This window comes from Pelodiscus sinensis, chromosome 26 (assembly GCF_052426305.1).
Source record: "Pelodiscus sinensis isolate ZL-2025 chromosome 26, ASM5242630v1, whole genome shotgun sequence".
Taxonomy (NCBI): domain Eukaryota; kingdom Metazoa; phylum Chordata; order Testudines; family Trionychidae; genus Pelodiscus; species Pelodiscus sinensis.
The window spans coordinates 8,177,994-8,203,930 of record NC_143077.1 but is presented as its reverse complement, the minus strand read 5'-3'; the positions used below and the strand labels follow the sequence as shown (position 1 = coordinate 8,203,930).

Genomic DNA, 25,937 nt, shown 5'->3' with positions numbered 1-25,937 from the left:
TGTCTACACAGATGAATGCCACAGAAAGGCCTATAAATAAATGTCTAAAATGAAGTATTTTGGTTTGCATATATAGATGATGGATGTGGCCTTTTTATTCTACTTGACTAATTATTGGGCTTGTGAATTAGCCTCCCTCTTTGACCCACTCAATTATTTTATTTGCTGCACTTTTCTCTCTTTTTTCCCCCTGCTCCATAGCACACAGGTGTGACATAGCTCTGCTAAAGCATGGCTGGAAGATTCCTTCCTCAACAGCATTAAAACTAGGTCAGACAAGGTGCTCTCTGCTTTTTTTGCTGCATTTGACATTGTGCTCTGCAGCGATTTCTTCCTGTTGGTCTTCAAAGAGATGCTGCTTCCTGCTACCTCCACTCACTCAGCTGTATTTGCACGTGGCTGCAGCAGCTCTGTGAACTCAGCTCTGCTCCATGGACAAGGTCCATGGAGTTGGAATCGGGCCCACCCTCACATCCAGGAGCATTGCTTTTGGAGGAGGCGTGGTTCAAACTGATTTTGAACAGTATGACATATAGCAGTGCCAGAGAGTAAACCAGACAAGGTGTCACATAAACTCATATATTCCTAGCTCAGACTTTCATGTTTTCTTTTGAAATCTTTCCATTATTGTTACTGTTTGCATTGGAGTAGCACCTAAAGGCCTTGACAGAGCCTAGGGCCTCACTGTGCTGGGCGCTCTTCAGACGTAGTGAGAGACAGTCCCTGCCCCAAAGAGCTTACAGTGTCGACAGGCAAAAGATGGGAGAAAGGACACATTATTATCTCCAGGCCCAGAATGACTGAGTGACTCATCCCGGTTCACACAGCAAATCTGCAACAGAGGTGGAAATTGAACCCAGGTCTGCTATATCCAACAATCCCCACCAATACAGTCTAGGTCTCTGCTTCACTCTCCCATTGCTCATGCCACACTTCCCCTTCCCTCACACGTGTCATTACCAGGGATTCAAGAGGGCTGTGTGCAGACTGATTACAACTGTCTCCCTAGACTTTGCTACCCCATCAGAGCTACAGTTCATTCTCTGTGGTAATCATATTTGTCCTCTCTTATCTGTAGCTCTCCAGGACACTTTACTTTAGAGAGGAGCTAAATAAGAGGGGGTCTGATAGTGAATGGAACAGAAAAGGTAATTTGAGCCCTTTTATCCCTCTTTTCCTGTAACATGGGGCCATGCAGATCAGGCAGGTGGAGAGAACAGGATGGACATATTCTATGAGGAATAAAATAGTCGACCTGATTTTCAATCAAAGCCCATGTCCCATTTAGAGTATGTCTACACTGCGGGCTAAAGTCGAGCTAAGATACACAACTTCAGCTTAATTGCGTAGATGAAATAGAAGTAGCTTAACTTGGCTTTTGGCACGGTCTACACAGCAGGAAGTCAACATAAGAACGACCATACTGGGTCAGACCAACGGTCCATCCAGCCCAGTATCCTGTTTGTCGACAGTGGTCAATACCAGATGCCCCAGAGGGAGGGAACACAACAGGTAATCCTCATGTGATCCCTCCTCTGTCACCCACCTCCAGAGAAACAGAGGCTAGGGACACCATTCCTACCTATCCTGGCTAATAGCCATTGATGGACCTAACCTCCATGAATCTATCTAGCTCTTTTTTGAACCCTGTTAAAGTCCTAGTCTTCACCATATCCTGTGGCAAGGAGTTCTAGAGATTGACTGTGCACTGAGTGAAGAAAAACTTCCTTTTTTTCTTTTAAACCTGCTGCCTATTTCACACTTTTCCTTCGACTTCCCTTACTCCTTGTGAAATGAAGGTTACAGAAGTTGGAGTAAGAAGCCTGTTATTTTGAAATCATTTCAAAATAACAGGCTTGCTGTGTAGGCGCACACTCTGTTATTTAGAAATAACGTGAGTTATTTCGAACTCAGGGTGCAATGTAGACATAGCCTCAAGCACCTAAATGAGTATCACAGTGAATGCGGAGCACTTTTGAAAATCTGGTCCAAAAGGTATAAATAACTACACAGTTAGTTCAGAAATTCCAAGGTCTCAAGATATATTGCAAAGAGAAACAAAATTAGCACAGTCCTTTGTGTGGCGGAGACCCACCCTGTGAGTGTGGGTAAATGGCCAATGCAGATGGTGGAGCAAAGGGTGATATGTGTGTGTGCGTGCGCGCATACCTGCCCCTGTGTTTATGCTAGGTGTGTGCACATGCATGTGATAATGGGCAACGGAGAGGAACTGTGTGTGTGGACTGGAATTTATGTGTCAGTCTCTGAATACACATTCCTCTATGCATGTTTCCGTCCGTCCATGTCTGTGTGTGTGTGTGCGTGCGCCGGCATAGGTGCAAGTTTAGGGGGGAGCATTGCACGTGTGTATGTCGGCTTCTTTGTCAGTTTCGGGAAAAGGGAAGAGTGTACTGAGGAGAATTCTGGGCTAGGAAAAAGGAGAAAACAACCATGTCTGTGTGCAGATTCCTCTCCCTCGTATGTATTACAGACATCATTTTTGCATGGAAGAGTCCAAAGCTATTGTCAGGAACACAGTCGTCAAACAGAAAAAGCCCCAGAGCTGGATGCAGCCCAACTCCTGCCTGTGCCTCAGTGCCATTTATGTATCAGTCTTCATTTATAGTTGTGGTTTGGCCGGGTCATTGAAGCAATTTTTAATGCAGTGAGGCTTCTAATTAATGGGATTTTGAAGTTAATTAAGACAATCTTTCTAATCTCATTTAGATCTCTCTTTTACAGTTTACCAGGGCAATGTCGCTTTCGGTAAGCTGCTATGGAGCCTTTATTAACCCTCCAAGTGCACATTGCAGGATCTGTCATGTATCAAGTCAAGAGTTTGGGATGTCATCTGAAAAGATCGACAGATCCCCAAACGTATGTTCATCCAAAGGTATAATACGTAGCCTGTCTAATACCACAGCATGTCCAGTCAGCTGTTCACTGCACTGTCCATAGAAATCAAGGCTTTAGTAGCCAAGAGGCTATAATAACAGTGGCATTTAGAATCGGCTTCCCAGTCTAGCAAACTCCTTATCAACAGGTAGCTCCCGCAGGCTCCGTGTCCACACCTTTATCTGGGCTTGACCAAAGGGTTTCAATGCAAATTTAGCATCAGACTAAACTAGTGCAATTGGACTGATGTACTATAGAGAACTTCCCAGACAGGAACTGACAGTGAGTCAATAGGCAAGTCTACCAGTGTAGTGGGCATTGTTCTTTCTGAAATGCAGATCTAAGGAAACTGGATAGGAAAAGCCATGTCAATTACAATGTGTATCACAATATATTTGGTGGAAGCTATTGTAACATAAATCCTGCTTGGACATTGATGCACTGATTGATTGGATAAAACTAGCTCATGACTAAGTCTTTGGACATGTGGGCACATTTTAAAAAGAACACAACATGACTGGCCAAATGTCAACTACCTATCTATCTAATCTGTATTTCTAAAGTATCTGTCAGTAGAATGTCACGGTGGTGACAATTAGCCCCACATTTTAAAGGGTTCTCCAACCAGCATTTTAGTTTGTGACTGCAATGTGGATTGATCAGATCTGCCATTTTTAAGTGGTGTAAATCCACATTGTTCCACTGACAACAATGGCTAGTAAAACCCTTGCTTGGGGAAGTTATTCTAGGACGCTTCTAGCGAGAACTACATTCAAATACTATTGTAACTACAGTAAAACTCCAATAGTCTGGCATCCAATTGTATGGCACTCCTGATAGTCCGGCATCAAAATGGCAAGAGCCTAATAAGTGAGCTTTGGCAAAAACGAGTCACAAGGCAGCAGTGGCAGCAGCTGAACCAAGCGAAAAGGGTAAAAAAGGGTTAAAGAAACTAAAACATTATAGTATACTGTATGCAGTATGTACAATAAAAAGGGTTAAAAACAGTTTATATATAACTATCTTATAGTAATTAATGGCAATTGCCTATCTCCTAAAGCTGGAAGGGGCCTTGAAAGGTCATTGAGTCCAGTCCCCTGCCTTCACAGCAGGTCCAAGTACCATCCCTCACAAATTTTTGCCCCAAATGGCTTCCACAAGGATTGAACTCATAACCAACAATTTAGCAGGCCAATGATCAAACCACTGAGCTATCCCTCCCCCCTGCTGATAGTCTGGCATATCTGATAATTTGGCACCACTTAGGTCCCAGAGGTTCTGAATTATTGGAAGTCTACTGTACCATGTTTCTGGTCCCAAGATGGGACAGCGCTTAGAGTTTCACCTATAGGGAACGGAGCGCCTTCAGTTTCCATTGGGCAGTAGGGGTGCTAGTATCCTTGGTGTAAGCCCTCTGTCTTAAGTGGAGTTATGGCTATGGTGAACTTGGCCCAATATCTCCAACATTGGTCTAGAAAGCTGGCAGCATTATGGAGTAATCTTAGCTTAGGAAGTTCCATTTTCAGCTCTTCCAGTGCTTTTCTACAGATCACTCTGGATTAACTTTAAAGTGATATAAGTGGTAATAATAACTGCTGCATTGTCTCTAATTATTTTCTATATAACTATGTACCCTGAAGAAACCTTTTAAATAGCACAGTCTCATCAGTGCTCTGGTCCAAGGGATTAATTTGTTTCCTAAAAGAAATATTCCCGGGGCCAAATCCTTCATCAATCATTACTTGGGTAGAAAAAAGACCCTCTTCTTGAAGTCGGTGAGCCAGATCCTCAGCAGGTGCAAATCAGCATCAACAGAGCTATGCTAAGTGACACCAGCTGACAATCTGCTCACAGAGTAAAAACTCGGCACAGACCTCAGGATTCGGGGCACTGGCAGTATAACGTATTTGGGGGAGGGGGAAAATCAGATGAATCATAATAATGAAAATGTTAGTGACTTTTGATTGCTTTTATCAGCTCATCTTGATTTCCTTTTTCCATTTTTAACCCTTTAGGAGTACCTTCTGGTGGATATGTGAAAGAGAGAGAAAGGAAGACGGCCGAGCGAGTTTGGATCTTTTAGGCTGTGTCTATATTGGCACCCTTTTCTGGAAAAGGGATGCTAATGAGACAAGTCGGAATTGCAAATGCCGCGGGGGATTTAAATATCCCCCGCGGCATTTGCATGAACATGGCTGCCGCTTTTTTCCGGCTCGGGGCTTTGCCGGAGAAAAGCACCAGTCTAGACGGGATCTTTCGGAAAATAAAGCCTTTTCCGGAAGATCCCTTATTCTTGATTTTAAGAGGAATAAGGGATCTTCTGGAAAAGGCTTTATTTTCCGAAAGATCCCATCTAGACTGGCGCTTTTCTCCGGCAAAGCCCCGAGCCGGAAAAAAACAGCAGCCATGTTCATGCAAATGCCGCGGGGGAAATTTAAATCCCCAGCGGCATTTGCAATTCTGACTTGTCTCATTAGCATCTCTTTTCCAGAAAAGGGTGCCAATGTAGACACAGCCTTAGTGTTTAGCTTTGAGAGTATATACTTATCTAATTGTATATTTCTGTTTATGTATATTTAGACATTGTGTATGTTCATATGGATATCCTTCTAGCTATCTATTTTAAAGGTTGTAAGTATTCATTAAATGCACTGAAGTGAATGACAGTTGTGAGTGCTTAGCACTAGTAACTGGACAACAACTGCTATAATGCAGTCGCTGTATCTGGAAACTCTGGGTGCACCTGTGTGTATATAATTACGTATACCTGTGCTTGTGTATATGCTTCCATAGACTATATACCTTTGTGCACATATAGTGGGATATTGTACCCATACCTATGGATGCAGACTTGGGTATGGTACGATGTGGCTATCCGTGGATATAAAGTGGATATCCACAAATTTGAAGGGTTCTAGATACAAAATTTGTATCTGCATCTGCATCTGCATCTGCATCCACATCCATCTCTCCAAAAATGAGCTGTGGATATCTGCATCCACATTCCTGGATGAGGATACCCGCAGATTTGCAGAGCTCTATATATGTGTAACTGGAAATGGGAAGTGAAAACTATGATGGAACTAGGTGCCTTATTCTGAATTTAAGCCAAAAGATGAGGAGAAGGAACATTAAAGGCTCAATGTGTTTTAAAGGACATTGAATTGACCAAGCCAATTGCATATATGTTAAAATAGATGCCTCTCTCCCACTAAATGTGTTAAAAATAGCAAATCATCCCTTAATGTAGGGATTCCTAGAAAAGGCCCATGACTCTGATGATCCCACAGCATTTTCAAGAACAGAGAGGCAGCTGCCCTTTGCTAAAATTTCCCCTCTCCAGTGTCATTCAGCTATCTGCTGCCCTCCCACCCCAGAGCTGGCTGCATTTCAAAGGGATAGCATTTGCAATATGTCTATACAGCTAAATTCTTCACTGACATGTGCCTCCCCCAAGCCTTATTGAAGATAATGGAGTGTAAGTGGGCATGCAATTTGCCCTGTATCTTATATTAAAAAAGGGAATCCTTTAAAGGTGAAAAATGCTGTATCAATGAATATTTCTCCTTTATTTTATTACATTAGTACTAGCGGAGAAGACGGTCTTGGTTTGGAACCCAAAGACAATTAGGAACAGACTTACTTATATACTTAACTTTAGGCAAGGTAACCACTCACAGTGAATAAAGTCAGTTGTGTGCATATATCTATGTAGAACTGGGTTCATAGACTAAGAAGCTGCATACAGCAGTGACTAAGATCTGTTCCCAAGAATACCTGTAACAATCTTTTTCCAGGAAAGGAATAGTTCTTTTGAAACACGTTTGGTAAACTTTAAAGCAGTAAGTTCATCCCTTGCTTAGTGCTTCTATAACACACACACACTTCTTCTTACACCCCCACACAATTCCAGTCTCAGTCTGTCTCCTTCTGAGCCAGGAGTTCAAAATCAGGGACAAGTTTCTAGCATGTAGCAGTGCACACTGACTTGCAGAAATAGTTAATGAGAAATTATACCATCCCTCACACACACACACACACACACACGCACGCGCACACACCACCCCAGAACAAAAAACCTAGAATAATAATTAAAAGATGCCTAGAAACGCTCTTGGAAGAGCATAAATTCTGAAGATGAAAGTAAATGATTAAAATAATTAAATACTTCAAGTTGACAAGCAGAAGCAGAATCTTGCCAACGGACATTTGTCGGTAATTAGTTAATTAATCCTAACACAAATTATAAGCCATAACAAACCAGTCAGGCTGAACGCAGCCGGCTGTTCAGAATTAAACTTAAATAAATAAATAAAGAGAGAGAGAAAGAGGAGAAAGAAAAGTTTAAGTTTCTTGCAAATTTTAGAAGATGCTGTCCAGGCACTGGGGTGTTTTTGAAAGAGAGGAAGCCAGGGCACAAGGGCTAGATCACTAGGGCAGAAGGTCAGAGCCTAGATTTTTTGTGCTCCCCCAGATGTTGTCCCATAACTGCTGCCACCTTTATCCTTCTGATCCCTTCTCCCACTTTTAGCTTCTTTCCGTCTTTCATTTCAGCTCCCCATGCTTGGCAAAAACTCCCGTTCCCCATGCAAGAAGCATCTTCCAAATCCTCTTTCAACACTCCACAGCTTGCCCTTCCTTATCTCAATAGTAATGGCTCTTCATAGCCTTGCCTCAGCAGGCACCCAGTGCGTTGTATCAGTCTGAGTTAGGGCCTGACCCTGTAGAAGAGCTGTGCATTGTCAACTCCCATGGACTTCAACACAAGAAGCTGAGTGGAAACAGCACCTTCAAAGAGGTGCTCAGTAGCCAGAAGGACTGGAATACTTGCAGCACTGTGAATTCTTCAGGGGAGGGACTTTGTCATGCTTCCAGAACGCTCTGTGCCCATAAGGGACTCAGGATAGAAGAGCAGCAGCAAGTGAACAAATTCAAAAGCCAACTTTTGCAAGATCTCCTTGTATCTGAAGAGGGTTATCCTCAAAGTCATGAACCAGGTACCATGGAACCCACTTAATATCATCTCCCTTCTCTTCTAGAGTCTCCGCCAATCAAGAAATGTCAAGACACCAATTCTAAGAGGGGCTGTGGGACGATAGGAGGAAAGAGGGCCTGGGTATGTCTGAAGTGGAATAACTGCGGCATGACTAGAAATGATTTTGCTCTTCACAACAGGATTTCAAAAGAAACATGATCTGGTGGTTAAAGCAGGGGTCTGGGAGCCAGGACTCGGGTTCTGTCTATAGTGCCAGGAGACAGTATGAAGTAACCCCAAGATTAAGGGTCCAGACTTCTCCTGTAGCTGAGGGCAAGTGTGTCCATCGATGCAAGCTGGGGACAGAGCCAAGAATCCTAGGCTCTTTTTCCATCTCTACCACTGATTGACTTGCTTATTTTGGGCATTCCAGTCATCTTTGCCGTGCCTCACTTTCTCCATCCATAAAGTGAGGATCATGATAATGGCCTATCTCACAGGGCATCACCTTCATTCACTAACATTTAAAAGAGCTCTGAAATCCTTGGACTAGGGTTGCCAGGTGTCCAGTTTTGAACTGGACAGTCCAGTATTTGAACTTTATGTTCAGGAAACAAATTGAGAAAATATAAATGAGAAAATAGAAATGTCCGGTATTTTCTAAATAAAATGTAATGTAGATTGTGATGTAATGTCAAGTGTGTCTGGTATTTTTGTTGAAACCATCTGGCAACCCTACCTCAGACAAAGGAGCAGAGGATTGACTAAAAGGACATCAAGACCATATCATAGTATAGTCAAGTTCCAAAGGGTGGCCCTAAGCACACAAGCAAAACTGGCCCCAGAATTCTGAACATAAAGCGAGGCTGTTCTGCCCTGCTCCAGCAAGTGTTCACAAAGGAAGGTCTAAGGGCTAAAGCGCATGCCCAGTTTGGTTCGGGCTCAAAGGTATTTAGTGCAAATGATACAAGGCTAAGAGGACACACTTGCAGTCAGCGAGCGAGGAGCTGGTTTGAGTTGGAAGATGGGGATGTTGCTTTAACTGTTGCAATGGAAGGGGTTTAATGAGCTGTACTCCAGTTTCTCACCTCTGGCAACCTTGGCTCAAGTCCAATTTGCAGCCCTAAATTAAGTGATCTGAGTGCTGCCCACACAAGTCCTACTGAATGACAGCTCATATGCTACCGTGTTCCTTCATATTATCACATGCAATCAGACCTGTGGACAAAGCTAGGAGCCATTCATGCCTGGCATCTTCCACAGCACAGCCTCTCAAATACAGAAGCACATGAGTGGCAACCACATATAGCAAGCACCCGTGTGGTCATCCAATCCTGGCCTGAAACCAATGCCATGTGACTCACCGGGCCAATCCAAAGTCAGCATCACAACTTGACTAGTGAACAGTGAATATAATTTGAGCACAGATTTTTTTAAGTGTGAAGAGAAAAAAAGAAAATCATCAGTTGCTTTCAAATAACAAAGAAATAAAAACAAATGGTGATGTCCTAGGTGAAATTTGTTAGAGGAAAAAAAATCACATTGACTTATTTGCTCAGTTACTTAATACAGTATCTTTCTCTATCTCAAATGTGTATATGGGTATAAATATATAGAATATATATGTGTGTATATGCATGTATGACTGTATATTTACGTGTGCATTTTACAAGTGTCATAAATAATAGACAGAAATTAGATTTGAAAAAAAAAGAGCTGTATGGAAAAAAATTAAGGATCATCCTTTCTAACTGAATTTCCTATTACGTGTGTGTGCAAGGGTTCCTGTTTACTATAAAGATCCAGCGAAGAGAAAGTTTTATTTTGTGTGTGCATGTGTGTGTTGTATGTGTGTGTTGTAAGTGTTTTGCATTATATGAGCTCTGACCTTCAGAAAGAAACAGAAGGAATATTTCCCCCCCTGAGGCTAGAGTTGTCAGTGAAATGTCTGTCTTTCTTAATAATTTCAATCCGGGTGACAGGGGACAGGGCATTTTGCTGTGAACGAACGTACTGTAAAAACTGTCAGATAGAATTTGTCTCAAGAAGCAACATTTCTATCTATTCAGAGTCATAATTACAGACATCTTATGACCTGTGGAGCAGTGCATTTCTCTCAACAAAAAAGGAACTCTAAAATATGAGGTCTGGTCATGCCGCTTTGGATTAATGCTAAATGGATTCTAACAAATAATAATCTCTAACCAAATATTTATTTTGCTGTTGTGGTTGTCCAAAATCTTTAATGAATGATGCATAGAAGTGACATGGTGGAAATGAAGGAATATAAAGAACTGCTTTACATTGGACTGGAGTAATGGTCCATTTCGCCCTGTATCCTGTCTCCAAACTGCCTCTCCGAATTTCCTTTGAATTGGCAGTGGCCAGTGTCTTCTTAATTAATGGAATAAGTAACTAAGCAAGTAATTTACCAAATAAGCATGATGAAAATTTGATTGTGTTTTCCCCAATTTTGAAACATAGGACATGGCGAGAAGACAGACATTTTAAGTGACCTGCAAGAATTCAAACAGAAGGAGAAAGTTAGAGAAATGGGAGAGGAATGTTTGAAATGGTGCTGCTGTCTATGAAACATCCAGAGCATTAAAGAAGTCTCCATTTGTTTTGTTAAAAGCTCATTGAGTCTTGATTTCCTGTCTGGTCTGTTCTCAATGGGAAAAAAGTATCAAATAACTTGAAGCAGATTTTTTCTCTCTCTCTCATGGCTTGATTTCAAAATTAGCAACTGACTGTGAAATCTGATCATTACACCGGTGTCCATACATAGACCTCCACAGTTAAAGCTCATGATGATCAAAATGGGAAATCATTTTTGGACACACTGAACTGTTTCTCCTCATGTTGCTGTTGGAGTACAAGGGTACATCTAGACTACATGGCTTCGTCGACAGAGCCATGTAGATTTGTTTGTTCGGCAAAGGGAAATGAAGCCGCGATTTAAATAATCGCAGCTTCATTTAAATTTAAATGGCTGCCCCGCTCTGCCGATCAGCTGTTTGTCAGCAGATCGGGGCAGTCTGGACGCTCCCCTGCCAACATGAAAGCCCTTTATTGACCTCCCTAGTAAACATCATCCTATGAAGCATAACAGGGAGGTCGATAAAGGGCTTTCAGGTTGGCGCGGGAGCGTCCAGACTAGTGCGCTGAGCCAACAAACAGCTAATCAGCTGTTTGTTGGCTCAGCGCAGCAGCCATTTAAATTTAAATGAAGCCGCAATTATTTAAATCGCGGCTTCATTTCCCTTTGCCGATCAGCCTAATCTACATGGCTCCATCAATGGAGCCATGTAGTTTAGACACACCCCAAGTGTATTCTGAACTATATTTCCCAGGCTTCCCAAAAAGATCAAACAGGAGCATCAAACTCGGGGATGCAATGAAAATGAGTGAAACAGGACAGCCCATATGATAGGCTACATACAACTTACTTCAGTTAATGAACACATTGAAGTTCCTTGCCTGGCCCCTACATGGTATACACCTAGGACCTACATGAAAAAGTTCTACTGGGGAAGCTCTCTTAAGAGCGCAGTAGAAAAGTGTGCAGCGGTTATGAGGCAAAATCCCAGATTGGAACATCCCAAAACTCTGGGAAAGTCTGAATCCAGTCCTGAATGTTACATGAAAGGCAAGACAGATGTGGATTTCTTTCTGTCACTTCAGCTAAGTATAACCCTGGGCAGAAGTGCACCTCCTGTGATCTAGTGTTACCTTTGCATCAGACTGAAGAGAGCACAGTATAAACTAGTCTGCCAAAAAAGGGCCTCATTTCAGCCTAGTTTTCATAAGTTACAACAAGACATGGGTCTGGACTAAACTCCTGGATATAAATACTTCCTCATTGTGGGGGAGCAGAGACTGTATATTCTCCCCTCCTATATAATGAACCAAATCAAAGCTCTGATCCCTAACAATTCCCAACCCTCATTTGCAAGTTCCTTCCTTTTAAGGTTGTAGCAGCTCTATGCAAATGGCCATGTTAAATGGCCTTCCCTGCTGCATGTTTTACTTCTGCTACATCTACACTGGCAGCTTCTTGCGCAAGAACAGCCGTTCTTCCGCAAAAACTTGCCGGCTGTCTACACTGCATGAGCGTTCTTCCAGAAGTAAATTTACAGTACAGCGTTGTAAAACAGGGTTTCTTCCGGAAGAGTTATTCCTCTCCCCATGAGGAATAAGCCCTCTTGCGCAAGAGCTCTTCTAGAAGAGGCCAGTGTAGATAGGCATCATGAATTTCTTGCGCAAGAAGCCCCTGTGGTTAAAATGGCCATCAGAGCTTTCTTGTGCAAGAGAGCATCTACACTGCCATGGATGCTCTTGCGCAAAAGCACATCACTTGTGCAAAAGCACATGGCAGTGTAGACGCTCTCTTGTGGAAGAGCTTTTGCACAAGAACTCTTCCACAAAAGAGTTCTTGCGCAAGAAGCTGCAAGTTTAGACATAGCCCTGGAGTGTTAAGAATGTCTTGCTCCATCTTGGAGCATAATGGTCCATAATTGTCCAAGCAGTGGTGAGCAACCTGCAGCTCAAAGGCCACATGTGGGGTTTTATGTGTGGCCCACGAGACATTTTGCTTACCATTGCTCACATACAGAGTTGCCAGATTCTGATGCTTTCCGCCTGCATAGGTTTTTTTCCAACGGTATTACTGAAGTGACGTGAGTGTAAAGCCAGGGCCCGTGAAGTGAGGATCATGCTGATTGCACACAACACTGATTGTGAGAGCCATGTGCTCCCTCTGCAACCCATCAAAGCACTGCCACACACCCTGCAAATTCTAGGTATGCAAGAGCAGTTAGCAAAACTACCCTAGCCCAAGAGACTGTCTAAATTATGACAATCTTGCAGCCCACTGAGAAGAAGTAGGTCCACTCCTGTGGCCCACTCAGTAATTTAAGATGCCAATTACTGGTCCAGGGTATGTGTCCCACTACCCCTTCCATTGCAACATCCATGTGTGGAAGTAGCTGCTTTTCTGGAATTAGAAAAGGGCACAGTAGAAGCCTCTATCCATAGTAGTGGATTGTACTGTGGCAATTCTCCTGCAATGTGCAATGAAACTAGTTTATTCTTGGCCTTTAGTCTCTTGAGTAGAGATGACTTCTGTGTTTCTGGATTTCGTCATAATGAAGCAGCCTGTGTACCAATTTGCAAAGTTTCTCTCTCTCTCTCTCTCTCTCTCTCTCTCTCTCTCTCTCTCTCTCTCTCTCAAAAAAGGAATCCTTTGACCCATACTGTGGTGTAGCCTTTTGTTTAACGTTTCTGTGTGTGCGTTTGGCATTCAGGAAAGTGAGGGATCATTGGTTAGAAAGAGGTTCAGTGCACTCCAGCTTTTCCACACAGCTTTCCCGCAATTCCTTGCTCTTTCCCACAATTCCTTTCCTGCCACCTCCAGTCTAGTTCTGAGCCCACCCAGAGTTCTGCCAATGCATTGCAGTCCTGCTCTGCCTCCAGTTGACCTGACCCCCCAAAATGCTCTGTGGATGCATTTCAGTTATGACCTGCACCTGCTCTTGTAATGCCAATCCGTGGGCCTCACTTGAGTGAAGGTGCTTCTATAGTGTTGATTTTAGTGGAGTCGTACCTGGGATGAAGTGCTCCCTGACCTCCAAGTAGTTCAGACATTCCTGGGATTGTCTAAGTTACGAAAAGCTCTCTCTCTAAGGGTACGTCTACACAGCAATGTTATTCTGAAATAGCAGAGTGTGCATCTACATTACAAGCCTTTATTTCGAAATAATGTTGAGCTGGAGGACTTCTTACTCGTACCCATGGTAACCCCCATTTTACAAGGAGTAAGGGAAGTCAAAGGAAGAGTGATTTTCCTTTGCATTCCCGCTGTGTAGATAGCGCTAAAAGCTGAGTTAAGCTATTTTGACTTCAGCTACGCAATTGACATAGCTGAAGTTGCATAGCTTATTCCGACTTTAGCCCTGCTGTGTAGACATACTCTAAGGCACCTGGACATTCCTGTATTATCACTGAATGCTTGTCCCTCTTGAACAATCACACCATGTCAATTTCCCCAAGGATGTTAACCCCAGTCTCCTGAATGAATTCCATGTTGGGTCACTGACTTTGCCTGTTTAAATCCTGCTTGCTGTTTCAACTGGAAATGGGATTCTTTGTCCCTTCCTGCCTTTACCTATTGTGTAGAGTTGCTAAATGCTATTTAACAGCTGACCGGCTCCACCCAAGATGTGGCTGCACTGCACTTGTGGGATTCCTTAATCACGTAAAGTCAGTCACTCACCTTGCGGATCCTATGCACTATGTAAATTTAAGATCATATTATTATGGAATGATTTAGCATTAATTTAATAGTGATGCAATGTTACTAAATTGTATCAGTGGAGATTATAATAAAGCAAAGCCCTTTCTTGTCCAACACTAGTGGGTTATCCACTGTAGCCATTAAAAATATCACGACAGAATCTGAGGATGAAATTATGGCCACACTGAAGTCAATGGGAGTTTTGCCATTGACTTCTATGAGCCTAAGGTATCACCCCAAATGCCTACATCTAAATTCCCTCTTAACGTAACTGCTTCCAATGTCCCAGGCTACAAAGAAATTGCAGCAAGGGAGGTTTTGGTTGGACATTGGGAAAAATTTCCTAACTGTCAGGGTGGTTCAACACCAGAATAAATTTCCCAGGAAGGTTGTGGAATCTCCATCATTAGAAATTTTTAATAGACGGTTAGACAAACATCAGTCACGGATGACCTGGATGGTGCTTAGTCCTGCCGTGAGTGCATTGGATTGGACCTGATGACTTCTGAGGTCCCTTCCAATTCTAATATGATGTGATTCTATGAAAAAAGCATGTCAGGGCAGCCAGAGTTGCAGCAAAGAACTCTCAGCTGCCTCTTCCCCCATTGCCACGGTTCTCCTAACCTCTGCCTTGGAGCTGCACCTCAAGATCTTCCTGCTTGCTGTGCAGGATGGGGGAGAAAAAAAAGGGGTTGGTGATATCAAGGTTTCTCCCCCCCCCCCCACCCTACCCCACCCCACCCCACCCCAGTACCACATCTCCACAGAGTGAGCAAGGCGAGGCCTCTGAGAAGGAGTGGGGCGGGGAAAGGGCAAGGCCTTGGAGAAGGGGCGAGGAAGGAAGTGGGACAAGAGTATTTGGGTTTAAGGTAGATCCTGGACTGACTTGAATTGAAAAAGTGATCTTGTGCTTAAAAAGGTTGGAGACCACTGCTCTAAGGCATGGGCTGTCACTTTACTATATGTTTGTACGGTGCCTAACACAATGGGGCCCTGATCCTTAATGAGGGCTTCTAGAATATAAATAATAATAGCCTCACTAGCTAATGAGTTCCTTTATATAGTTCTTTGAGGTGTATGGGGTCTGAAAGATTCTAGGCAAAAAAGGAAATTAAATTTTATTCCCTGTCAGTAATAGGAAACATGCATCCTATTAGTCTCCCTAACGTTTGCTCTCTTTTGAGCTGTAATACAGCAGGAAGGGAATATGTCATGCTATGCTACTAGGAGGCTTTTAAACTAATCTTGTACAGTAGCAGTGACATTTCCTATGTCCCAGTGATTAGATTAAGTACGAATGACACTCATTTTGCTGTTTTGCTGCAGCGAACATCCCCTTGTCGACACAGGCTGAACAACTGAGGTTGCCTTGAATGAGCATCCTACAGGAGGGCCATGGCCCCATCTGGTCTCTGAACGATTCTCACCTGTAAGATCAATCCATTGGAGACAGACGCATGTGCTAATCAGCTCCATTGACACTATGGACAGCAAGTTGCAATCCATTTTCACCTGCAAACTCCAATCAATTCTCCATTCTGGCAATTGCAGGGTGGAGAGTAAACACTCTTCAAATGACTGAGGATCAGGAAATAGTTATAGTTCCAACTGGAGGGACCAGTTAACCCACTGCATGCCAGCTGGTGATAGGTCTGGGTGCTCAGCCCTTGCATTATCAGAGCATCCAGCTACCATTAAGTTTTTCCTTCAGTGTCAGTGGGAAGGTCGGCCCTTAGCAAGGCGCTTTACTGTCACTGCACGGGGAACACACATTCTTTCCATATTAATGGTAATCATCACTGCTTCGGGATGCACGGGTCAGATGAATGGGAGATTTTCCATATTCATAGGACTCCCAATGCAAAGCTGCTGTGTGCAGGAAAAGCCAGCACTGCAGTGAGCTGCTTTTCATCCTGCTAATAGTTCACTCTGCATCCCAGGAGAACGGAACTCATGATTTAAATATAAACTGACAAAACCCCTTCACCTCGGTAGTGTTTAACACCCAGCTGTCAAAACAAACAACACATGAAACAAATGCTCAGCAATGGAAACCTTGCCAGTTGAAACCCTGACAAGCACAGTTCGCCACAGGTGAGCTAGGCTCAAGAAAGCTTGGGTAAAATCAAGTTCTGTGCACGACCAGGGGATCTCACCATCCTAGACTGGGTGGAGAAGGAGCAGCAGGAGTCTTCTCCCATTTGATTAGAGAAAACTCCCATTTTAATTTTATTTAAGACCACAGAAAGGAGGCAAGATGAGGAAGTGAGGCTGAAAGCTACATCTGTGGAGCTCGGGCTAACAGGCTAAATAAGAACAAAGAATCATCTCAGCGGCATAAAGTATCATACATGTGTCACATGATTTGACGGTAGCTCAGTCCAGCAGCTCAGACTGTGACCTGTGAACCTGGGTCCTGTTCTGAGCTCTGCCCCAATTGACTGCAGTGGTTTTCAAAGTACGGGCCGTGACCAAGTGAATAGTGGGGGTGCTAAGGCAGGTTTCCTCCCTGTCCTGGCACCATGAACCACACTGCACTCCAGAAGTGACCAGCAGCCGGTCTAGCTCCTAGGCAGGGGGCTACAGGGCTCCACACAATGCCCTCCCCGTGGACACCGGCTCCACACTCCAGCCAATGGAAACTGGAGTGGACAGTACCTGTGTGTGAAAGCAGCATGCAGAGCTGCTTGCACACCTCTGCCTAGGACTCAGACCTGCCCCTTGCTGCTCCTGGGGCAGAACTTGGTCTGAGATGACAAGACAGGTGGGAAGCAGCCTTAGAATCCCCACTGCTCTGCTGACTTTGGGTCACTGGAAGTAAGCCCATGTCCAACCCAGCGCCCCAATCTCCTGCCCCAATCCTGAGTCCCTTCCTGTCTTCCAAACCCTTCATTCCCAGCCCCAGCTCGGAGCCTAGTCAAAGGATACAATTACGTTGGGTCACGGGCATCAACAATTTTCTTCAACTGGGTTGTGAGGAAAAAAAGTTTGAAAACCACTGATTTACTGTGTCATCTTTAGTAATCACTGCCTCAGTGCCTTCATTTCACCCATCTGTAACATGAAGGCAACAAGAGTTTTCCACTTCTGGGAAGGGCTGTGGAACCAACATTAGAAAATAAGATGTACGTGCCAAGAACTGCAATACTGTAATTATAAAACTGTTTCCACAAATGCAATGCTGAAACATACAGTGGTGAGGGGCAACATCATAACACAAACTCTAATCAAATCATCTTGAACATAACCTGTCTAATCCTTGTGCAATGTACTTCCAACAGGTTCCTTGCACAGTGTTCCTAGTCATTCCATAATCATGGATTAAATCGCATCGCCCTGCTGTAAGGTAGGTAAAATAGCCCCATTTACTACTGAATAAACTGAAGCATAGCTAAATTATTTGACAGCCAAGGGTCACAAGATACATCAGTGACAGAATCCGGAATTGAACCCAGACTACTTCCCTTCCAATCCCTTGCTCTAGCCAACAGATGATACTGTTTCCTAATTCTATATTGTCTCCGATAAACTACTATACTTTCTGGAGAGTTTTTGATCTGACTCAAGAGTGTAAAGGTCTGAATTCAATCCCTGACTTTAATATAGACTGGCTGTGTGTCCATGAGTGACTCACACATGTTCTAAGCCTCAGTTTCCCCATCTACAAAAACTGGTCATGTCTGTATTGTATAACATGATACTGCCTGTCCTGGAGGGCACTAGTTTCTGTGCAAAATTTGGAAATGATCCATTGGGACAGCCTTTGTTAAATGTTTTGCGATCTACAAGTGTAAAAATTGCTTCAGAAGTGATCAGTATTATTACAACCACACACCCTGCCGTGCACTATTGCTCACAGACCTCCTCCAGAAGAGGCAGACAGCTGATGGACGGATACTATGGGAAAGACTGCAATCTGATCAGGTTAACTGCTTGTTGCGTAAATGTAACAATAACAACTGTAGCAGTGGGTGGACAGCTTGTGAAGGGATAAAAAAGGAGCTGCTGAAAGATTTGAAAAAACAGTGTATGACTCTGTGAACACTGTCGTTTTCAAATTGTTGGTGGAATTACTTGTCTGCATTTGGGTCTTGGCTGGGACAATCAGCACCAATTAAACAGATTTTGATTCCTCCCCCTTCCCCTGCAAATACCATGATAAATTAGAAAATATAGGTTTTTGCCAATGTCCAGAGAAGAGGACAAAAGGGTATTCTCTGGGCCAGATCCTCAGCTGATATAAATTAGCATTGCTCTGCGGGACCCTTCCTCTAATAAAAAGGAGAGCCTATATGGACTATGGCTCTTAAAAGGTGTGTAATTAGCTAACTGAATAATGGCTGGAAAATTCAGCTGTTACACAGTTACACACCAGGCTTCAGGTGGCTCCCCAGGAACTGGTGTGTGCCTGGAGCCAGCTCCCAGTCAGTACTGGCTCCCACCTGCCGCCCCACTCATGGGAAGCCGGTTGCTGCCCCATGCTTCTGCCTTGGGAACCAGACCGGCAGCCATGTGTAACCATTTGGGTAACCATCACCCATTTAAATGACTACACTCTTACATCCCTAATATGGACCTGTGTTATGTATTCTTTTTACTGACATTTATTGGTTTATAGCTTTTCCAGTATAGTCAAATATCCTCTCCTCCTCGGTGTGCAAGATATTACAGTTTTTCATCCTAGCCTATCTTTCTACCCACATTTCACACATATGCTGGTTCATTATTGTAAAATTACTCGTCAATATCGTTATAGTGTTGTCCTGGAAGTATGGGATCCGTTTGTAATTCAGGATAGCTCAAAAACCCAAACTGGTTTGTTATCACGTAATTACTTGTGAATGCCAGACATATTCACTCAAACACGCACAGGTTTGTTGAGTCATTTATTTCAGTCACACAGTGTGTTAATTGCTGGATTCCTTATAAGACCAAAGCCACACAAAGTGCTTCTTATTGGTTTTAGCCCTGCACTTGGAAGACACAAGGTTAAATTCCCTGCTCCGCCACAGACTCCCTATGTGACCTAGGGCAAGTCACTTAATCTCTTTGTGGCTCCATTCCCCATCTGTAACATGGAGATAATAGCTATTCCCTACCCCACAGGGGAGTTGGGAGGCTAAATACATTAAAAGAATGTGAGACGCTCAGATTCCGCAACAGTGGAACGTCATGTAAGTACCTAAGATATCTAAATAGTTGCTTATAAATTTTGGTTTATTTACAACAGACCCGAAAATAAAATTTTAAAAATTCCTATAAACAATCTTAAAACATTTGGTTAGAAAATAAAATAAAATAAAATTTGGAAACAAGTATAAGGAGAAAAATCCAGCCATTCAAATCTTAAAACACACAGCGGCTCTGATATTGTCTATTTAATTATTGGGTGTCTCCATTTCCTAACTGCACTATTGTCTTTATTTTATCAGTACAATTGCTTCTGAAATGCCTTACCTCCAGAAAGGGATGTAGGTATGTAGTGTATGTATGTGGCCTTCCTAAACAGGAAAATTCAATCTGTCAAGAAACATTCAATAACAATCTCAACATTTAATTGCACCCAAGGGCACAATAAAAATCAACACGAATGGTAGTTGTTGATTTTTTGTTAACCCTTCTCTTTAAAAAAACCTCTAAACCTGCTAAGTTAAAACGCCTGGCTGTGTATATATATGCAATATGTATAGAGACCTATAGGGAAAAATGTATTTAAAACTTCAAATTGGATCCACACAAGAAAACACATTTAAAAACTGGCACAGAGCTTTGCCATTGTTAGGTAAAAGAAAACATCCTGTTTTGATTTATGCACGCAGCACTCAATTTAACAAGTGTAGCTATGGGCAATTGGAAAACAGTCAAAATGCTGAATTTGCTGCTTACTCTCATTTATACAGTTTCCTAAAGACAATTTGCTGTTGCTTTTTGGCATGGCTGGAATTTTTTTAACCCACAAGGACAATGTTCAATTTTCATAACTTAATGGTGACTGTGTTGACATAGCTGCATTCAGCTATATGCCATGCAGCACAGAGTTCAGTATTTCATTTCCTGAGCAGTTTTCCGCACGGTGACTTGTAAGGTAACTGGTGATGGGTTTTTTAAAGCTTCAGAGGGCTCTTTCAGTAATGGACTGCTAATCTTTATGGGACAACTCTTAGGCCAGGTCTACACTGAACCTGGAAGGCTGGCTTAAGGTACACAACTCCAGCTACGTAAAATACGAAGCTGGAGCTGACTTACCTTAAACCGAACTTGGCGGCATCCACACAGCCCTTACTCCCTTAGGGTATGTCTACACTACCCTCCTAGTTCGAACTAGGAGGGTAATGTAGGCATACCGCACTTGCAAATGAAGCCCGGGATTTGAATTTCCCGGGCTTCATTTGCATAAGCGGGGAGCCGCCATTTTTAAAACCCCGCTGGTTCGAACCCCGTGCAGCGCGGCTACACGGGGCACGAACTAGGTAGTTCGAACTAGGAAGCCTAGGTAGTTCGAACTACCTAGTTCGTGCCCCGTGTAGCCGCGCTGCACGGGGTTCGAACCAGCGGGGTTTTAAAAATGGCGGCTCCCCGCTTATGCAAATGAAGCCCGGGAAATTCAAATCCCGGGCTTCATTTGCAAGTGCGGTATGCCTACATTACCCTCCTAGTTCGAACTAGGAGGGTAGTGTAGACATACCCTTACTCCTTGTGACTGCAAGGAGTACAGGGGCTGTCAAGAGCTGTCCTCAGCTTTCGATTTAATGGGTCTACACCAGACCCACTAAATCGAACACCAGAACACCAATCTCCATCATGGCGAGTGTAGACGTGCCCTTATCGAGCATACTAAGTGAGTTCCCAACCTATGGTTCGGAACCTATGGTGGAGTCTAAACAATAAACCAAGTGCCAGTCAGGGTTATTCTATAAGGCTACATCTCCGCTGCACTGTTAAATTGGAAAAAGAAATGCAATTTGCAGTACGCAAATTGTGTATTTTTTCCAATTTACTTTTAAAAGAGGTTCTTTCAAAATTTGGCGTGTCTACACAGCACCAAATTGCGAAAGAAAGTGCTCTTTCGAGCCTTCCCTTACTCCTCATAGAACAAGGTTTACAGGGATGGTGAAAGAACACGTCCGTTCTTTCAAAAATGTCCTTGGACGCGGCATTGCTATCCCAAAAAAGCAATGCAGTCTAGACGTAGCTTATGTGAATTGATTGTCTGCTTTTCAGTGGCCAGATAATTAGAAGATTTGTTGTTGTTGTTAATTATTTATATTACTGTAGCACCTGGAGCCTCCCAACTGCTAGATGCTGTACATACGCAAAATAAGAGACAGCTTTTAGTCTGAGGAATTCACAATTTAAATAGATGAAGGGTGGGAGAAAGGAAGGACATAGAATGCGAGGAACAAAGGAATCGCCACTTACTGAATATCAACTTTGGTTTTACTTACAGAAACTCCAGCTCAAGCCAAAGGAGTGAAATCAACAAATTGCTGTCACAGGAGGAAATGTCTACAGCTCCACCAGCAAACTGTTCAAGTTAACAATCGATATGTAAAAAAGCAGCCGCTTTTGACATCTAGAGTTCAGGAGCTTTCCTCTGGTGTCTGGTTTCTCACTCTGACAGACTAATTCTGCAGGGGAAAAAAAGTTTTGAATGACAACCAGATGGGTTAAAATTTAGGGCCTGCTTCATCTCCCATTCAGTCTAAAGGGAATGTTTCCATTGACTTAAATGGACTATTATACGGACTGTAATAAGGGCCTCCCTAAATAATTGTGGATGTGGTGGGGGGAGGGGTTACTGTGGGCTGATGGGGACACTAGCTAAACGTCTGAATACATATTTTTAGTTGCTTTCTACAGCTCATCCACCACTTTCACTACTAAGTATGCTGAAAGTCACTAAGGGCATGTCTACACTACAGAGTTATTTAAAAAAAACCTCCCATTATTTTGAAATAACAAGGTGAGCGTCCACACAGCAAGCCCATTATTTTGAAATTATTTTGAAATAATGGACTTGTTTTTTTCAAAATAATAACTCCTCATTCTACGAGGAATACTGTTTATTTCGAAAGAAGGTTGGTGTGGACGATTAGTTGCTGTTATTTCAAAATAACTACTCCCCAGAGTCATTCAAAGTAATTACTCCCCAGCGCTTCCTGGGGCTCTAAGTTGAGGTAACACATTCACATTAAGGGAGTCTGCCTTGGACTAATTTTGAGGCTTCTCTCTAGCGTGGACATGCTATTTCAAAATAGTTATTTCAGGAGTTATTTTCTAAATAAGTTAGTTCAAAATAACCTAGTAGTGTAGACATAGCCTAAGAGACATGTGCGGATGCAGACACCTCTAGCTCAGCTTTTCAGTGCAGCTGGCATTGCCGGCTAATTCAGACACAAAGCTGGGCAATAGATAAATTACTCCGTCACTCCAGGAACGATTTCACTGGCTTTTGTCACAGTTCGACTCCTTTAGACTACAAAGACTGTAGGCTGTGGAGGCAGCAGCAATTTCTTTCAGAAAGAATTCATGCCCAAGAACCTTTACCTTACAAACACAGTTCATAATTTTCCTCTATATTTGGAGCATCAAAAAGCTTCAGTAGAAAGTAGGTCTAGTCATTGTCATTAATTGTTTATAGTACAACTGACCATACTTCTTCCAGTTTTATGTTGCTATGAGGGCTGGCAACTCTATTTGCAGTGGGCAGTGATGTTTAGACAGCACAAATTCAATCTCCTTCCTTCTTCTGAGTTTTGCCTTGGGGTTCTCCTGGCATTAATCCCAGGCTTGCCTGAAAGGTGCAACAGCTTCAAGGAATATATCAAGTTTCAAGTCCATGGCAAAACCAGAAACGAGGGGAATTAGATGGTTTTCTATTTTGTTCACAAAGTTCTGCTCCTGATGCAAAAACATTTCCTTCTACACTATACTCTGAAAACCACTGAACATCTTAGAATTTCAGTTGTGTGAGAGCCTGAACTCAAAGACAGGAAAAGAGATCAAGAAGATATCGAGGCCAATTTACTATTCATGCAGGCATTTAGACCCACTCTAAACGCAGCACACAATCCACATATTCATCGACACATCCATCAAAGTGGTCCTTGGCCAAAATCCCTTTGTCCTACAGCGAACTGTGCATCTATTAAACTATGTCCACACTAACAGCTTTTAGCAAAGAGGTTGTGTCAACACACTCCTGTCACTAAAAGTTGGGCAGTGGGGCCTCTGTCAGCTCTTTTGCTGACAAAATACTTCTAGTCCCCATGAGCAGCATTTGCTTCGTCAAAGCACTGTTTCGCTGCTAAAAAATTTGTCAGGGGTGGGGAGTGGGGGTTAGCAACTTTGAATGGCAAAAAATTTGTCACTCAATTGCCAGTGTAGACATAGCCTTAGTTGTTATCCTCCCACCCCAACCCTTTGGCGTGAAAAGTGTGATTAGTAAGGAAAGACAGTGTTGTGACTTTAGACTGTGACTCGAGAGATATGGGCTCCATTTTTGGTTCTGCCACCGACACCTTTGGCAAATTACTTTATTGTGTCTTAGGCTTTGTCTACGCTGGCATGTTTTATTGCCCAAAACTGCCTTTTGTTAACAAAACAGTGAATGTGTACTCACTACTTTTTTCAGGGAAAGGGTGGGCACAGATCGCTGTTCCCGACAAACAGGAGCTGCAGGAAGTGGTGTCCCAGTCCACACCGTCACCTGCTGCTCCCATTAGCCAGGAACAGTGACCACAACCAAGAGGCGCTATGATCACCAGTACCTGCATCCATGGAGGTAAATACAGCGGCGGTGGCCCAACAGGGGCTAACCCTCACGAACCACCACCTTATTGCCCACTCCTTCCCTAATAAATCTGTTAGTCTTTAAGGTGCCAGAGGACTCCTCATTGTTTTTGCAGCTACAACACCTCTCAGTCTTTGGGAAAGGGACTCTTTCATTATGTAAATGTACAGCACCTAGTACGGAGGGCCCTCAAGCTGCTACATTGATAGGAATAATAGCAGAGAGATAAAAAAATAATAAAAAAGAAATGAAAAATGGGGAGGGAAGGGGAAAATTACTTTTTTCCTGAACCAGTTCTAAGTGGTGAGAATATGTAAGATATTCCATTTAAGTTTAAGATAGGCACCATTATTGCGGAAAAGCTTCCCTAACTTGGCCTCTTTTATAATTGGGGTCACCATCACTAATTTTTTTCTTGACAAAGTACTGACAAAGTAATTCTGTCTCCTGCCTGCAAATCCTGCTGAGCTGACAGAGACCAAAAACAAGCTAGGGGCTATCCGGTCTCACACATCACAAAAATTGTTTGGTAAGTTTTAATTGCAGTCTGCATATCTAAGGATGATATAAAGGACAAACTGAACATTGACTCGGATCCCAGTTTTTTGCTGTTTTTCCCCCAATGGGAAAAATCATTTGACTTGTTATCATTATGCATTTGATCTGGACTCACCAAGGGAATCAATAGGGAACATCACTGTGTAATTTTGTACCTGTTCATCTAAGTGACACAGATTTGGTCACATCAGGGACTAGCATTTGAGAATGGCACTTGAGTTGCACACCTGCATGCATAACAGTGTTCAGGATGGTTAGACATTGTGTTAACATTATTTAGTGTCTACACCAAATTAGCTTGATATAGGAAAAGATTCATTGACACAGGCCTGGAAGGGTCCTTGAGAGGTCATTTAGTCTAGTCCCCTGCACTCACAGCAGGACTATGTATTATGGAGTTTGGAATTGCTATTTCTCCCTTCGTGGTATGACTGCTGAATACTTTCCTGGCCTGCATAAAGTACTCCTGACTGACATAAAACCACTGCAGGAAGTGTATCATTCAGAAAAATCCATGGGATATAGGTCCGTCAGTGGCTATTAGCCAAGAAGGTCAAAGACACAACCATAAGCTCTGAGTGTTTATAAACCTTCAACTTCCAGAAAATGGAATTGGGACAATAGGGGATGAATCACTCAATAAATTCCTTCTTCTGTACATTCCTTATGAAAAACCTGACACTGGACGAGACAGACCGTTAGTCTAAGTCAGCCAGGCTGTTCTTATTGTCAGATCAACAACAGTTTCTTCTCGTGCCTGACTATGGTGATAAATGTGAAGCTACGGCAACGATGTGTAAGTGCACTGACCTGCTCTCGGTACGGTGGACAAGCAGCTTAAGGTGTGTGATTGGCAGGATATGGCGATGCATAAAGGCAGTGATGTGCTCCCTATGGCCAGGCCCTTTGCAGTCCTGCAACCACGAGGCTGCCCCCTGCAAGGAAACACATTCTGGTACCTGCTCCTCTTGCCATGAACCCGGCTGGGGGAAGGAGCCTGTTGCCCACCAACGCACGGAGGACACAGGGAGCCACGGTCAGCCCTGCAGCTAACACTCCGCAGCCAGCCTGTCCCTAAGCCACGTGCTCGGACACCACAGGGGACTTAGGAAGTGCACTGGCCCCCTGTGCCCCCCATATTTTAACTGCTGAACGGGGTGGCCACACGTGCCCCTTCCTGCGTCTCTGAGTGGCTCTCCCTGCAAGCCCTGCCCCGCAGGCACAGTTGCCCCGTCACACCCTGCAAGGTTAAGTGAGGAAGCCCGGGGGGGGGGGGGCACGCCAGACACCCCCATGGCTTCCGGGGCCCAGGCCTATCCATGTTCTCTCAGAATTGGGGGGGGGGCAGGAAGAAATGAAAGGCGGGTGGGGGGGAAGAGGCGGAAGAAGGGCAGAGTCTGGGTAAAGTGGGGGGTGGGGCA

The 25,937-nt window shown here is 43.4% G+C and overlaps 1 long non-coding RNA gene across 1 annotated transcript in view; it reads right to left on the bottom strand.

Moving 5' to 3' along the window:
• The window catches only part of LOC112546262 (uncharacterized), a 116,186-nt gene extending 90,294 nt beyond the window's left edge, over positions 1 to 25,892 (bottom strand). The window contains exons 1-2 of the long non-coding RNA XR_012897654.2: positions 25,327 to 25,892; positions 21,611 to 21,793 (exon numbers count right to left, since the gene is read on the bottom strand). This is a non-coding gene — a long non-coding RNA (uncharacterized LOC112546262). The remainder of the gene's footprint in view (positions 1 to 21,610; positions 21,794 to 25,326) is intronic.
• Positions 25,893 to 25,937: the final 45 nt, after the last annotated feature.